General features: G+C 49.5%; 1 long non-coding RNA gene across 9 annotated transcripts; it reads right to left on the reverse strand.

Moving 5' to 3' along the window:
* Nucleotides 1-541: 541 nt before the first annotated feature.
* LOC123740246 (uncharacterized) lies at nucleotides 542-2,782 on the reverse strand. Of its 9 annotated transcripts, none has more exons than XR_006768248.1 (4): nucleotides 1,086-2,782; nucleotides 979-1,032; nucleotides 834-909; nucleotides 775-795 (listed from the first exon to the last, which is right to left on the reverse strand). It is a non-coding gene; the product is annotated as an uncharacterized lncRNA (long non-coding RNA). The 9 variants fall into 9 exon arrangements; XR_006768244.1 differs by having other exon boundaries at nucleotides 834-894; nucleotides 933-1,032; XR_006768247.1 differs by lacking the exon at nucleotides 979-1,032 and adding an exon at nucleotides 1,033-1,055 and having other exon boundaries at nucleotides 542-848.
* Between the last annotated feature and the right edge of the window lie 10,375 nt (nucleotides 2,783-13,157).

The following is a 13,157-nucleotide window of genomic DNA, read 5'->3' on the forward strand; positions in this document are numbered from 1 at the left end:
CTCCGCCCCAGGTCCAGTCCTGTGCCCCTAGCCCCTCCGCCCCAGGTCCAGTCCTGTGCCCCTCCCCCAGGTCCAGTCCTGTGCCCCTCCGCCCCAGGTCCAGTCTTGTGCCCCTAGCCCCTCCGCCCCAGGTCCAGTCTTGTACCCCTAGCCCCTCCGCCCCAGGTCCAGTCTTGTGCCCCAGGTCCAGTCTTGTGCCCCTAGCCCCTCCGCCCCAGTCTTGTGCCCCTAGCCCCTCCGCCCCAGGTCCAGTCTTGTGCCCCAGGTCCAGTCTTGTGCCCCTAGCCCCTCCGCCCCAGGTCCAGTCCTGTGCCCCAGGTCCAGTCCTGTGCCCCTCCGCCCCAGGCCCAGTCCTGTGCCCCTCCGCCCCAGGCCCAGTCCTGTGCCCCTCCGCCCCAGGCCCAGTCCTGTGCCCCTCCGCCCCAGGCCCAGTCCTGTGCCCCTCCGCCCCAGGCCCAGTCCTGTGCCCCTCCGCCCCAGGTCCCAGTCCTGTGACCCTCCACCCCAGGCCCAGTCCTGCCCCTAGCTCCTCGCCCAAGGTCCAGTCCTGTGCTCTTTGAACCCTCTTTATCCTTGCCTGTCTCGTTGACAGCTCTCCAATCTGGAATGGCCCCTATTCCCTATCTAGTGTACTACTTTAGACCAGGCCCCTATTCCCTACCTAGTGCACTACCTTGACCAGCTAGATGGTCTGAACTAGTGAACTAGAAAGGAAATAGGAGGCCATTTTGTCATGTGATGCCAGAGGGGTCGTCTACAACGAATTTTATCTTCACACACCTGGACTAGACACACCTGGACTAGACACACCTGGACTAGACACACTGACACACCTGGACTAGACACACCTGGACTAGACATGCTGTAACAGAGACACACCTGGACTAGACACACCTGGACTAGACACACCTGGACTAGACAAACTGACACACCTGGACTAGACATGCTGTAACAGAGACACACCTGGACTAGACACACCTGGACTAGACATGCTGTAACAGAGACACACCTGGACTAGACACACCGACACACCTGGACTAGACACACCGACACACCTAGTCTAGACACACCTGGACTAGACACACCTGGACTAGACACGTGACCGTTGAAATGAAATGTTTTATTTTTGCATGCGTTGTGTAGCAACACATTTTTAGTTATAAAACATGGTTCATTTGTGATTTTATTTTTTATTACTGTGAAAGTTCAACGGGCTCCACTGTCTCTTGCTCCTAAAAGGTCGTGACCCCCATATTCACTTTCCTGTGGGATTCAGTAACATTCCGTCTAGATTGAATACTACTGCTGCTATAGTTTTCATTAAAGATGAGAGGGGAAGCAGGCTGATTTTTTTTTTTGAACGGTTAGCGATCCTGTTATGATGTGGTTCTTCTGGTTGTGGACGAGAGAAGACATTTTAAAGTGTGGTAGACCTAGTTATGAAGAGGGTGTGTTTTTCTACCTGCTCTGTCCAGCTCTCTGAGGAACAAACATTTGTTTTTGAAAAGGGGTGTGTTGATGAGGGTTCATTTTTGAAATGGCTCCCTATTCCCTATCTAGTGCTCTACGTAGGGAATAGGGTCCCTCATAGGGGATTTGGTTAAACCGAGGGGTCCTGTCTGTCTGTGTGTGTGTTTCTACTGAATGTGTGTTCACAACCTTTTTGCTTTGTAAGACTGTATTTATTGTAAAAGATAAATGGAAAATATGTTGTGCTTGAGTGAGATGAATTATTTTACCTGTCTTGAGTAAATGGACTCCGATTCCCTTCTCCCCCTCGTGGAATTACACTCACTCAACATGGCCGCCGGGTTCACCCATAACTGTCTGAGTAAATGGACTCCAACTCCCTTCTCCCCCTCGTGGAATTACACTCACTCAACATGGCCGCCGGGTTCACCCATAACTGTGTAAATGGACTCACACTCACTCAACATGGCCGCCTTCTCCCCCTCGTGGAATTATACTCACTCAACATGGCCGCCGGGTTCACCCATAACTGTGTAAATGGACTCCGATTCCCTTCTCCCCCCTCGTGGAATTACACTCACTCAACATGGCCGCCGGGTTCACCCATAACTGTGTAAATGGACTCACACTCACTCAACATGGCCGCCGGGTTCACCCATAACTGTGTAAATGGACTCCGATTCCCTTCTCCCCCCTCGTGGAATTACACTCACTCAACATGGCCGCCGGGTTCACCCATAACTGTGTAAATGGACTCACACTCACTCAACATGGCCGCCGGGTTCACCCATAACTGTGTAAATGGACTCCGATTCCCTTCTCCCCCCTCGTGGAATTACACTCACTCAACATGGCCGCCGGGTTCACCCATAACTGTGTAAATGGACTCACACTCACTCAACATGGCCGCCGGGTTCACCCATAACTGTGTAAATGGACTCACACTCACTCAAAATGGCCGCCGGGTTCACCCATAACTGTGTCATTGAGTTGAAAAGGGAATGTCTGCTTCAGTAATCGTCTTTCTATGGGAATATATCTCCCTTCTCACAGCCTCTCTGACATTCTAGATGTATCTTTCTAGCGCCGGTCAAAAAGTAGAGCACCATTTTTGGATGCCGGGGAGGAAGGTCCAGTTGGGTCACAGTCTGTTTCCCACAAGGCATCAGCTGGTGTGAAAGGATTCTCCATTCATCTCTGGGTTTGGTTGTTTCTGTCTGAGGTGAGGCGCTGCAGCCGTCGCCTGTCTGATACATTTCTAGTCGTTCTGATTCAAATGGGGAATAAATTCATCAATTCAACGGGTAACACTTGTTTTTCTTGTCACTGGGGGGCTGGTCGGTACCGTCTGGGGGGGGGGCTGGTACTGTCTGGGAGGGGGGGTCGGTACCGTCTGGGGGGGGCTGGTTGGTACCGTTTGGTGGGGGGGGGGGATGGTACCGTCTGGTGGGGGGGTGGACGGTACCGTCCGTCTGAAATATGTACCAGACTTGCTTTAAATGCATGTCATACTTAGAAAAAAAGGTCTGACCTGGTCTATAGTAGTGCACTACGAAGGGAATAGGGCTCTGGTCTATAGTAGTGCACTATATAGGGAATAGGGCTCTGGTCTAAAGTAGTGCACTACGAAGGGAATAGGGCTCTGGTCTATAGTAGTGCACTACGAAGGGAATAGGGCTCTGGTCTATAGTATCACTATATAGGGAATAGGGCTCTGGTCTAAAGTAGTGCACTACGAAGGGAATAGGGCTCTGGTCTATAGTATCACTATATAGGGAATAGGGCTCTGGTCTATAGTAGTGCACTATATAGGGAATAGGGCTCTGGTCTAAAGTAGTGCACTATATAGGGAATAGGGCTCTGGTCTAAAGTAGTGCACTATATAGGGAATAGGGCTCTGGTCTATAGTAGTGCACTATATAGGGAATAGGGCTCTGGTCTATAGTAGTGCACTATATAGGGAATAGGGCTCTGGTCTATAGTAGTGCACTATATAGGGAATAGGGCTCTGGTCTATAGTAGTGCACTACGAAGGGAATAGGGCTCTGGTCTAAAGTAGTGCACTACGAAGGGAATAGGGCTCTGGTCTATAGTAGTGCACTATATAGGGAATAGGGCTCTGGTCTATAGTAGTGCACTATATAGGGAATAGGGCTCTGGTCTATAGTAGTGCACTACGAAGGGAATAGGGCTCTGGTCTATAGTAGTGCACTATATAGGGAATAGGGCTCTGGTCTAAAGTAGTGCACTATATAGGGAATAGGGCTCTGGTCTATAGTAGTGCACTATATAGGGAATAGGGCTCTGGTCTATAGTAGTGCACTATATAGGGAATAGGGCTCTGGTCTATAGTAGTGCACTATATAGGGAATAGGGCTCTGGTCTAAAGTAGTGCACTATATAGGGAATAGGGCTCTGATCTATAGTAGTGTACTATATAGGGAATAGGGCTCTGGTCTATAGTAGTGTACTATATAGGGAATAGGGCTCTGGTCTATAGTAGTGCACTATATAGGGAATAGGGCTCTGGTCTATAGTAGTGTACTATATAGGGAATAGGGCCCTGGTCTATAGTAGTGCACTATATAGGGAATAGGGCTCTGGTCTATAGTAGTGCACTATATAGGGAATAGGGCCCTGGTCTATAGTAGTGTACTATATAGGGAATAGGGCTCTGGTCTATAGTAGTGTACTATATAGGGAATAGGGCTCTGGTCTATAGTAGTGCACTATATAGGGAATAGGGCTCTGGTCTATAGTAGTGCACTACGAAGGCAATAGGGCTCTGGTCTATAGTAGTGTACTATATAGGGAATAGGGCTCTGGTCTATAGTAGTGCACTATATAGGGAATAGGGCTCTGGTCTATAGTAGTGCACTATATAGGGAATAGGGCTCTGGTCTATAGTAGGGCACTACGAAGGGAATAGGGCTCTGGTCTATAGTAGTGCACTATATAGGGAATAGGGCTCTGGTCTATAGTAGTGCACTACGAAGGGAATAGGGCCCTGGTCTATAGTAGTGTACTATATAGGGAATAGGGCCCTGGTCTATAGTAGTGTACTATATAGGGAATAGGGCTCTGGTCTATAGTAGTGTACTATATAGGGAATAGGGCTCTGGTCTATAGTAGTGCACTACGAAGGGAATAGGGTGCCATTTTGTCCAGAATAAGAACACAGTGTTTCTCTGGTGACTGTAAATGGGCCTGAGGGGAATAAAATACTCCCGCTGTATTTTCTGCTGCTGTGTATTTATCAGTACAGGATCATGTACATACAGAAGTACGGTTCTCACATGCACATTGTACTGTCTGTTTTTGATACAAAAACCAAAAGTGGGTTAAGAGGCATTGGGAAATGTGTCGATACCACAGCAGTCGGACAGAGATGGGTTTCTCTAGTGCCAAGAGAAGCATAACAGACTAAATAAAGTTACATAATATAAAATCTGATGGTATGTAAATCCCAAATGGCACCCTATTCCCTACATAGTGCACTACCTTTTTTTTTTTTTTTTACAAATGCACTATGTAGGGAATAGAGAGCCATTTTGTGACGAGACTATTTTGAACAGAGCGGATAATATTCAGCCCTCGTTTCAACGACACAGCAGTTATAATACTGAGACGATGGGGTGGGGGAGACTTCTCTCTACAGTTTTGGGCCAGAGACCCTGCTGGACCTCACTCAGACCCCCCCCCCCTCCTGACAGCTAGTTTCCCCGTCTGTTTCTGGGATAGTCTCAACTCTCCGTCATCGAACAACGAAGAGGTGGGGAATCTTTGACTAACGAAATGAACGTTGGCTAAAAGCTTTTAATGTCACATTTTAAAGGGCGTTTATTATTAAGGCGTGAGGGAACAGAGAGGAGGAGCCCAGTTGAAATACGTTAAGAAAATGTGTCTTTTTATGGTTTCCTTGAGATAATCACAGATCTATGTGATTGGATCGGTGTCAGCCAGCGTTGTCCAATCCTGGCCCCCCTGCGGGATCCTAAAACAGTGCACTTTTTTTGGGGGTGGGGGGGGGGTTGTTTGTTGTTGCCTTACAACACACGATTCAAATCATCAAAAGACAGATAACCCAAGACTGAGTTGTGAGGCTGACACCTATCCAACTCAAATCTGTGATCACTTCAAGGACGCGTGTGTAAAGTGTTCCGACGGGGCCCAGGGAGAGAACTCAGGAAGGAGCTAATTGGTTACAACACGGTTTCCTCATTCACACGTTGGCCCTGTTTATACCCGGTGGTAACTTGCGTCCCCTGTCGTCACATTTTAGCCATTTAAATATGTATCTCGTATCCGTCAACTGTGTTCACATTGTGACCATGTGGACACATCCACTTCCTGGTCCCATCCCTCTATGCACCAGGTGTAATCTCATCCACATTGTGACCATGTGGACACATCCACTTCCTGGTCCCATGCCTCTATGCACCAGGTGTAATCTCATCCGCATTGTGACCAGATCCACTTCCTGGTCCCATGCCTCTATGCACCAGGTGTAATCTCATTGTGACCAGATCCACTTCCTGGTCCCATGCCTCTATGCACCAGGTGTAATCTCATCCGCATTGTGACCATGTGCCCAGATCCACTTCCTGGTCCCATGCCTCTATGCACCAGGTGTAATCTCATCCGCATTGTGACCATGTGCCCAGATCCACTTCCTGGTCCCATGCCTCTATGCACCAGGTGTAATCTCATTGTGACCAGATCCACTTCCTGGTCCCATCCCTCCATGCACCAGGTGCAATCTCATCCGCATTGTGTCCAGATCCACTTCCTGGTCCCATGCCTCTATGCACCAGGTGTAATCTCATCCGCATTGTGCCCAGATCCACTTCCTGGTCCCATGCCTCTATGCACCAGGTGTAATCTCATCCGCATTGTGACCAGATCCACTTCCTGGTCCCATGCCTCTATGCACCAGGTGTAATCTCATTGTGCCCAGATACACTTCCTGGTCCCATGCCTCTATGCACCAGGTGTAATCTCATTGTGACCAGATCCACTTCCTGGTCCCATGCCTCTATGCACCAGGTGTAATCTCATTGTGACCAGATCCACTTCCTGGTCCCATGCCTCTATGCACCAGGTGTAATCTCATTGTGCCCAGATCCACTTCCTGGTCCCATGCCTCTATGCACCAGGTGTAATCTCATTGTGACCAGATCCACTTCCTGGTCCCATGCCTCTATGCACCAGGTGTAATCTCATTGTGACCAGATCCACTTCCTGGTCCCATGCCTCTATGCACCAGGTGTAATCTCATTGTGACCAGATCCACTTCCTGGTCCCAAGCCTCTATGCACCAGGTGTAATCTCATTGTGACCAGATCCACTTCCTGGTCCCATGCCTCTATGCACCAGGTGTAATCTCATCCGCATTGTGACCAGATCCACTTCCTGGTCCCATGCCTCTATGCACCAGGTGTAATCTCATCCGCATTGTGACCAGATCCACTTCCTGGTCCCATGCCTCTATGCACCAGGTGTAATCTCATCCGCATTGTGACCAGATCCACTTCCTGGTCCCATCCCTCTATGCACCAGGTGTAATCTCATCCGCATTGTGACCAGATCCACTTCCTGGTCCCATGCCTCTATGCACCAGGTGTAATCTCATTGTGCCCAGATCCACTTCCTGGTCCCATGCCTCTATGCACCAGGTGTAATCTCATCCGCATTGTGCCCAGATCCACTTCCTGGTCCCATGCCTCTATGCACCAGGTGTAATCTCATCCGCATTGTGACCAGATCCACTTCCTGGTCCCATGCCTCTATGCACCAGGTGTAATCTCATCCACTTCCTGGTCCCATGCCTCTATGCACCAGGTGTAATCTCATCCGCATTGTGACCAGATCCACTTCCTGGTCCCATGCCTCTATGCACCAGGTGTAATCTCATCCGCATTGTGACCAGATCCACTTCCTGGTCCCATCCCTCTATGCACCAGGTGTAATCTCATCCGCATTGTGACCAGATCCACTTCCTGGTCCCATGCCTCTATGCACCAGGTGTAATCTCATTGTGCCCAGATCCACTTCCTGGTCCCATGCCTCTATGCACCAGGTGTAATCTCATCCGCATTGTGCCCAGATCCACTTCCTGGTCCCATGCCTCTATGCACCAGGTGTAATCTCATCCGCATTGTGACCAGATCCACTTCCTGGTCCCATGCCTCTATGCACCAGGTGTAATCTCATCCACTTCCTGGTCCCATGCCTCTATGCACCAGGTGTAATCTCATTGTGACCAGATCCACTTCCTGGTCCCATCCCTGTGTTAGCTTGGTAGAGACCCAGCCCCCTGTGTTAGCTCGGTAGAGACCCAGCCCCCTGTGTTAGCTTGGTAGAGACCCAGCCCCCTGTGTTAGCTTGGTAGAGACCCAGCCCCCTGTGTTAGCTTGGTAGAGACCCAGCCCCCTGTGTTAGCTCGGTAGAGACCCAGCCCCCTGTGTTAGCTCGGTAGAGACCCAGCCCCCTGTGTTAGCTCGGTAGAGACCCAGCCCCCTGTGTTAGCTCGGTAGAGACCCAGCCCCCTGTGTTAGCTCGGTAGAGACCCAGCCCCCTGTGTTAGCTCGGTAGAGACCCAGCCCCCTGTGTTAGCTCGGTAGAGACCCAGCCCCCTGTGTTAGCTTGGTAGAGACCCAGCCCCCTGTGTTAGCTTGGTAGACACCCAGCCCTCTATGTTAGCTTGGTAGAGACCCAGCCCCCTGTGTTAGCTTGGTAGAGACCCAGCCCCCTGTGTTAGCTTGGTAGACACCCAGCCCTCTATGTTAGCTTGGTAGAGACCCAGCCCCCTGTGTTAGCTTAGTAGAGACCCAGCCCCCTGTGTTAGCTCGGTAGAGACCCAGCCCCCTGTGTTAGCTCGGTAGAGACCCAGCCCCCTGTGTTAGCTCGGTAGAGACCCAGCCCCCTATGTTAGCTCGGTAGAGACCCAGCCCCCTGTGTTAGCTTCCCCCAAATAATATGGTTGTGATAAATGGTTTATTTTGATTGACGATTTTTTGTTGTTGTCATTTTTCACATCTGATGGAAGCCCATTCTCGCCACCAAAATAAAATATCGACACTGTCTTAAAAACAATCTCCTGCAGCCCAGAGTATTTCCCTGATCTGGAAGGCTAAACTACATTCAGAAAGTATTCAGAGTTTCAGACCCCTGGACTTTTTCTACATTTTGTTACGTTTACAGCCTTATTCTAAAATGGATTAAATTGTTTATTTTCCTCATCAATCTACACACAAATGACAAAGCAAAAACAGGTTAAAAATGTTTTGGCAAATAAAAGACAAAACATATCCCATTTATATAAGTATTCAGACCCTTTACTCAGTACTTTAAAGCACCTTTGCCAGTGATTACAGCCTCGAGTCTTCTTGGGTATGACGCTACAAGCTTGACACACCTGTATTTGGGGAGTTTCTCCCATTCTTCTCTGCAGATCCTCTCAAGCTCTGTCAGGTTGGATGGGGAGCGTCGCTGCACAGAAATTTTCAGGTCTCTCCAGAGATGTTCGATTGGGTTCAAGTCCAGGCTCTGGCTGGGCCACTCAAGGACATTCAGAGATTTCTCCCGACGCCACTCCTGCGTTGTCTTGGCTGTGTGCTTAGGGTCGTTGTCCTGTTGGAAGGTGAACCTTCGCCCCAGTCTGAGGTGCTGAGCGATCTGGAGCAGGTTTTCATCAAGGATCTCTCTGTACTTTACTCCATTCATCTTTCCCTCGATCCTGACTAGTCTCCCAGCCCCTGCTGCTGAAAAACATCCCCACAACATGATGCTGCCAGGTTTCCTCCAGACGTGACTCTTGGCATTCAGGCCAAAGAGTTTAATCTTGGTTTCATCAGACCAGAGAATCTCGTTTCTCATGGTCCAAGAGTCCTTTTGGCAAACTCCAAGCGGGCTGTCATGTGCCTTTTACTGAGGAGTGGCTTCCGTCCAGCCACTCTACCATAAAGGCCTGATTGGTGGAGTGCTGCAGAGATGGTTGTCCTTCTGGAAGGTTCTCCCATCTCCACAGAGGAACTCTGGAGCTCTGTCTGAGTGACCATCGGGTTCCTGGTCACCTCCCTGACCAAGGCCCTTCTTCCCCGATCGCTCAGTTTGGCCGGACGGCCAGCTCTAGGAAGAGTCTTGGTGGTTCCAAACTTCTTCCATTTCAGAATGATGGAGGCCACTGTGTTCTTGGAGACCTTCAATGCTGCAGAAATGTTTTGGTACCCTTCCCCAGATCTGTGCCTCGACACAATCCTGTCTCGGAGCTCTACGGACAATCCCTTCGACCTCATGGCTTGGTTTTTGCTCTGACATGCACTGTCAACTGTGGTAGTATAGTATGACATAGTAATAAACCAGGTAAAACTCCAGACCCTAGTAGTATAGTATGACAGTAATAAACCAGGTAAAACTCCAGACCCTAGTAGTATATGACATGGTAATAAAAATGACTTTATGTGGACCATGATGGGACCAGATATTCTCTGATCAGGTCATATGGTTTGAAATAAACACTGTGACAGTAGAATGACCAGGACTGTGACCAGTAGAATGACCAGGACTGTGACAGTAGAATGACCAGGACTGTGACCAGGTCTGTGACAGTAGAATGACCAGGACTGAGACCAGGACTGTGACAGTAGAATGACCAGGACTGTGACAGTAGAATGACCAGGACTGTGACCAGGACAGTGACAGTAGAATGACCAGGACTGTGACCAGGACTGTGACAGTAGAATGACCAGGACTGAGACCAGGACTGTGACTGTAGAATGACCAGGACTGTGACAGTAGAATGACCAGGACTGTGACAGTAGAATGACCAGGACTGTGACCAGGACTGAGACAGTAGAATGACCAGGACTGTGACAGTAGAATGACCAGGACTGAGACAGTAGAATGACCAGGACTGTGACAGTAGAATGACCAGGACTGTGACCAGGACCGTGACAGTAGAATGACCAGGACTGTGACCAGGACTGTGACAGTAGAATGACCAGGACTGTGACCAGGACTGAGACAGTAGAATGACCAGGACTGTGACCAGGACCGTGACAGTAGAATGACCAGGACTGTGACCAGGACCGTGACAGTAGAATGACCAGGACTGAGCTGACTGTATGCAGGGTTGTATCACCTGGAATTAAACAGTTATAATGTAATCACTATTGTGTTGATTGATAAGGTCTAGGTAGCCGAACCACCCACACTTTGAATAGGAACCAAATTTGATCCCATTCTCTCTTAACACACACAGTAAATAGTCCTATTTCAGACTGTAATACATGATGTTACCGCTTGGTTTCCCCCCTGGCATGAAGAGATCTGGGAAGAGGCTTGTCTGGGCCACCTGCAGCTGCATCAGTAGGCTACTCTAGACCAGCTGGGGTAGTTATCAGTAGGCTACTCTAGGCCAGTTATCAGTAGGCTACTCTGGGCCAGCTGGGGTAGTTATCAGTAGGCTACTCTAGACCAGCTGGGGTAGTTATCAGTAGGCTACTCTAGACCAGCTGGGGTAGTTATCAGTAGGCTACTCTAGACCAGCTGGGGTAGTTATCAGTAGGCTACTCTAGGCCAGCTGGGGTAGTTATCAGTAGGCTACTCTAGACCAGCTGGGGTAGTTATCAGTAGGCTACTCTAGGCCAGCTGGGGTAGTTATCAGTAGGCTACTCTGGGCCAGCTGGGGTAGTTATCAGTAGGCTACTCTAGACCAGCTGGGGTAGTTATCAGTAGGCTACTCTAGACCAGCTGGGGTAGTTATCAGTAGGCTACTCTAGACCAGCTGGGGTAGTTATCAGTAGGCTACTCTAGACCAGCTGGGGTAGTTATCAGTAGGCTACTCTAGACCAGTTATCAGTAGGCTACTCTGGGCCAGCTGGGGTAGTTATCAGTAGGCTACTCTAGACCAGCTGGGGTAGTTATCAGTAGGCTACTCTAGACCAGCTGGGGTAGTTATCAGTAGACTACTCTAGACCAGCTGGGGTAGTTATCAGTAGACTACTCTAGACCAGCTGGGGTAGTTATCAGTAGGCTACTCTAGACCAGCTGGGGTAGTTATCAGTAGACTACTCTAGACCAGCTGGGGTAGTTATCAGTAGGCTACTCTAGACCAGCTGGGGTAGTTATCAGTAGGCTACTCTAGACCAGCTGGGGTAGTTATCAGTAGGCTACTCTAGACCAGCTGGGGTAGTTATCAGTAGGCTACTCTAGACCAGCTGGGGTAGTTATCAGTAGGCTACTCTAGGCCAGCTGGGGTAGTTATCAGTAGGCTACTCTAGACCAGCTGGGGTAGTTATCAGTAGGCTACTCTAGACCAGCTGGGGTAGTTATCAGTAGGCCACTCTAGACCAGCTGGGGTAGTTATCAGTAGGCTACTCTAGACCAGCTGGGGTAGTTATCAGTAGGCTACTCTAGACCAGCTGGGGTAGTTATCAGTAGGCTACTCTAGACCAGCTGGGGTAGTTATCAGTAGGCTACTCTAGACCAGCTGGGGTAGTTATCAGTAGGCTACTCTAGACCAGCTGGGGTAGTTATCAGTAGGCTACTCTAGACCAGCTGGGGTAGTTATCAGTAGGCTACTCTAGACCAGCTGGGGTAGTTATCAGTAGGCTACTCTAGACCAGCTGGGGTAGTTATCAGTAGGCTACTCTAGACCAGCTGGGGTAGTTATCAGTAGGCTACTCTAGACCAGCTGGGGGTAGTTATCAGTAGGCTACTCTAGACCAGCTGGGGTAGTTATCAGTAGGCTACTCTAGACCAGCTGGGGTAGTTATCAGTAGGCTACTCTAGACCAGCTGGGGTAGTTATCAGTAGGCTACTCTAGACCAGCTGGGGGTAGTTATCAGTAGGCTACTCTAGACCAGCTGGGGTAGTTATCAGTAGGCTACTCTAGACCAGCTGGGGTAGGTATCAGTAGGCTACTCTAGACCAGCTGGGGGTAGTTATCAGTAGGCTACTCTAGACCAGCTGGGGTAGTTATCAGTAGGCTACTCTAGACCAGCTGGGGTAGTTATCAGTAGACTACTCTAGACCAGCTGGGGTAGTTATCAGTAGGCTACTCTAGACCAGCTGGGGTAGTTATCAGTAGGCTACTCTAGACCAGCTGGGGTAGTTATCAGTAGGCTACTCTAGACCAGCTGGGGTAGTTATCAGTAGGCTACTCTAGACCAGCTGGGGTAGTTATCAGTAGGCTACTCTAGACCAGCTGGGGTAGTTATCAGTAGGCTACTCTAGACCAGCTGGGGTAGTTATCAGTAGGCTACTCTAGACCAGCTGGGGTAGTTATCAGTAGGCTACTCTAGACCAGCTGGGGTAGTTATCAGTAGACTACTCTAGACCAGCTGGGGTAGTTATCAGTAGGCAACTCTAGACCAGCTGGGGGTAGTTATCAGTAGGCTACTCTAGACCAGCTGGGGTAGTTATCAGTAGGCAACTCTAGACCAGCTGGGGGTAGTTATCAGTAGGCTACTCTAGACCAGCTGGGGTAGTTATCAGTAGGCTACTCTAGACCAGCTGGGGTAGTTATCAGTAGGCTACTCTAGACCAGCTGGGGTAGTTATCAGTAGGCTACTCTAGACCAGCTGGGGTAGTTATCAGTAGGCTACTCTAGACCAGCTGGGGTAGTTATCAGTAGACTACAGTTGAGAATCAGTCTTAACAACAGCACTTTGTCCCTCTTTCAA

This window comes from Salmo salar, unplaced genomic scaffold, assembly GCF_905237065.1.
Source record: "Salmo salar unplaced genomic scaffold, Ssal_v3.1, whole genome shotgun sequence".
NCBI lineage: Eukaryota > Metazoa > Chordata > Actinopteri > Salmoniformes > Salmonidae > Salmo > Salmo salar.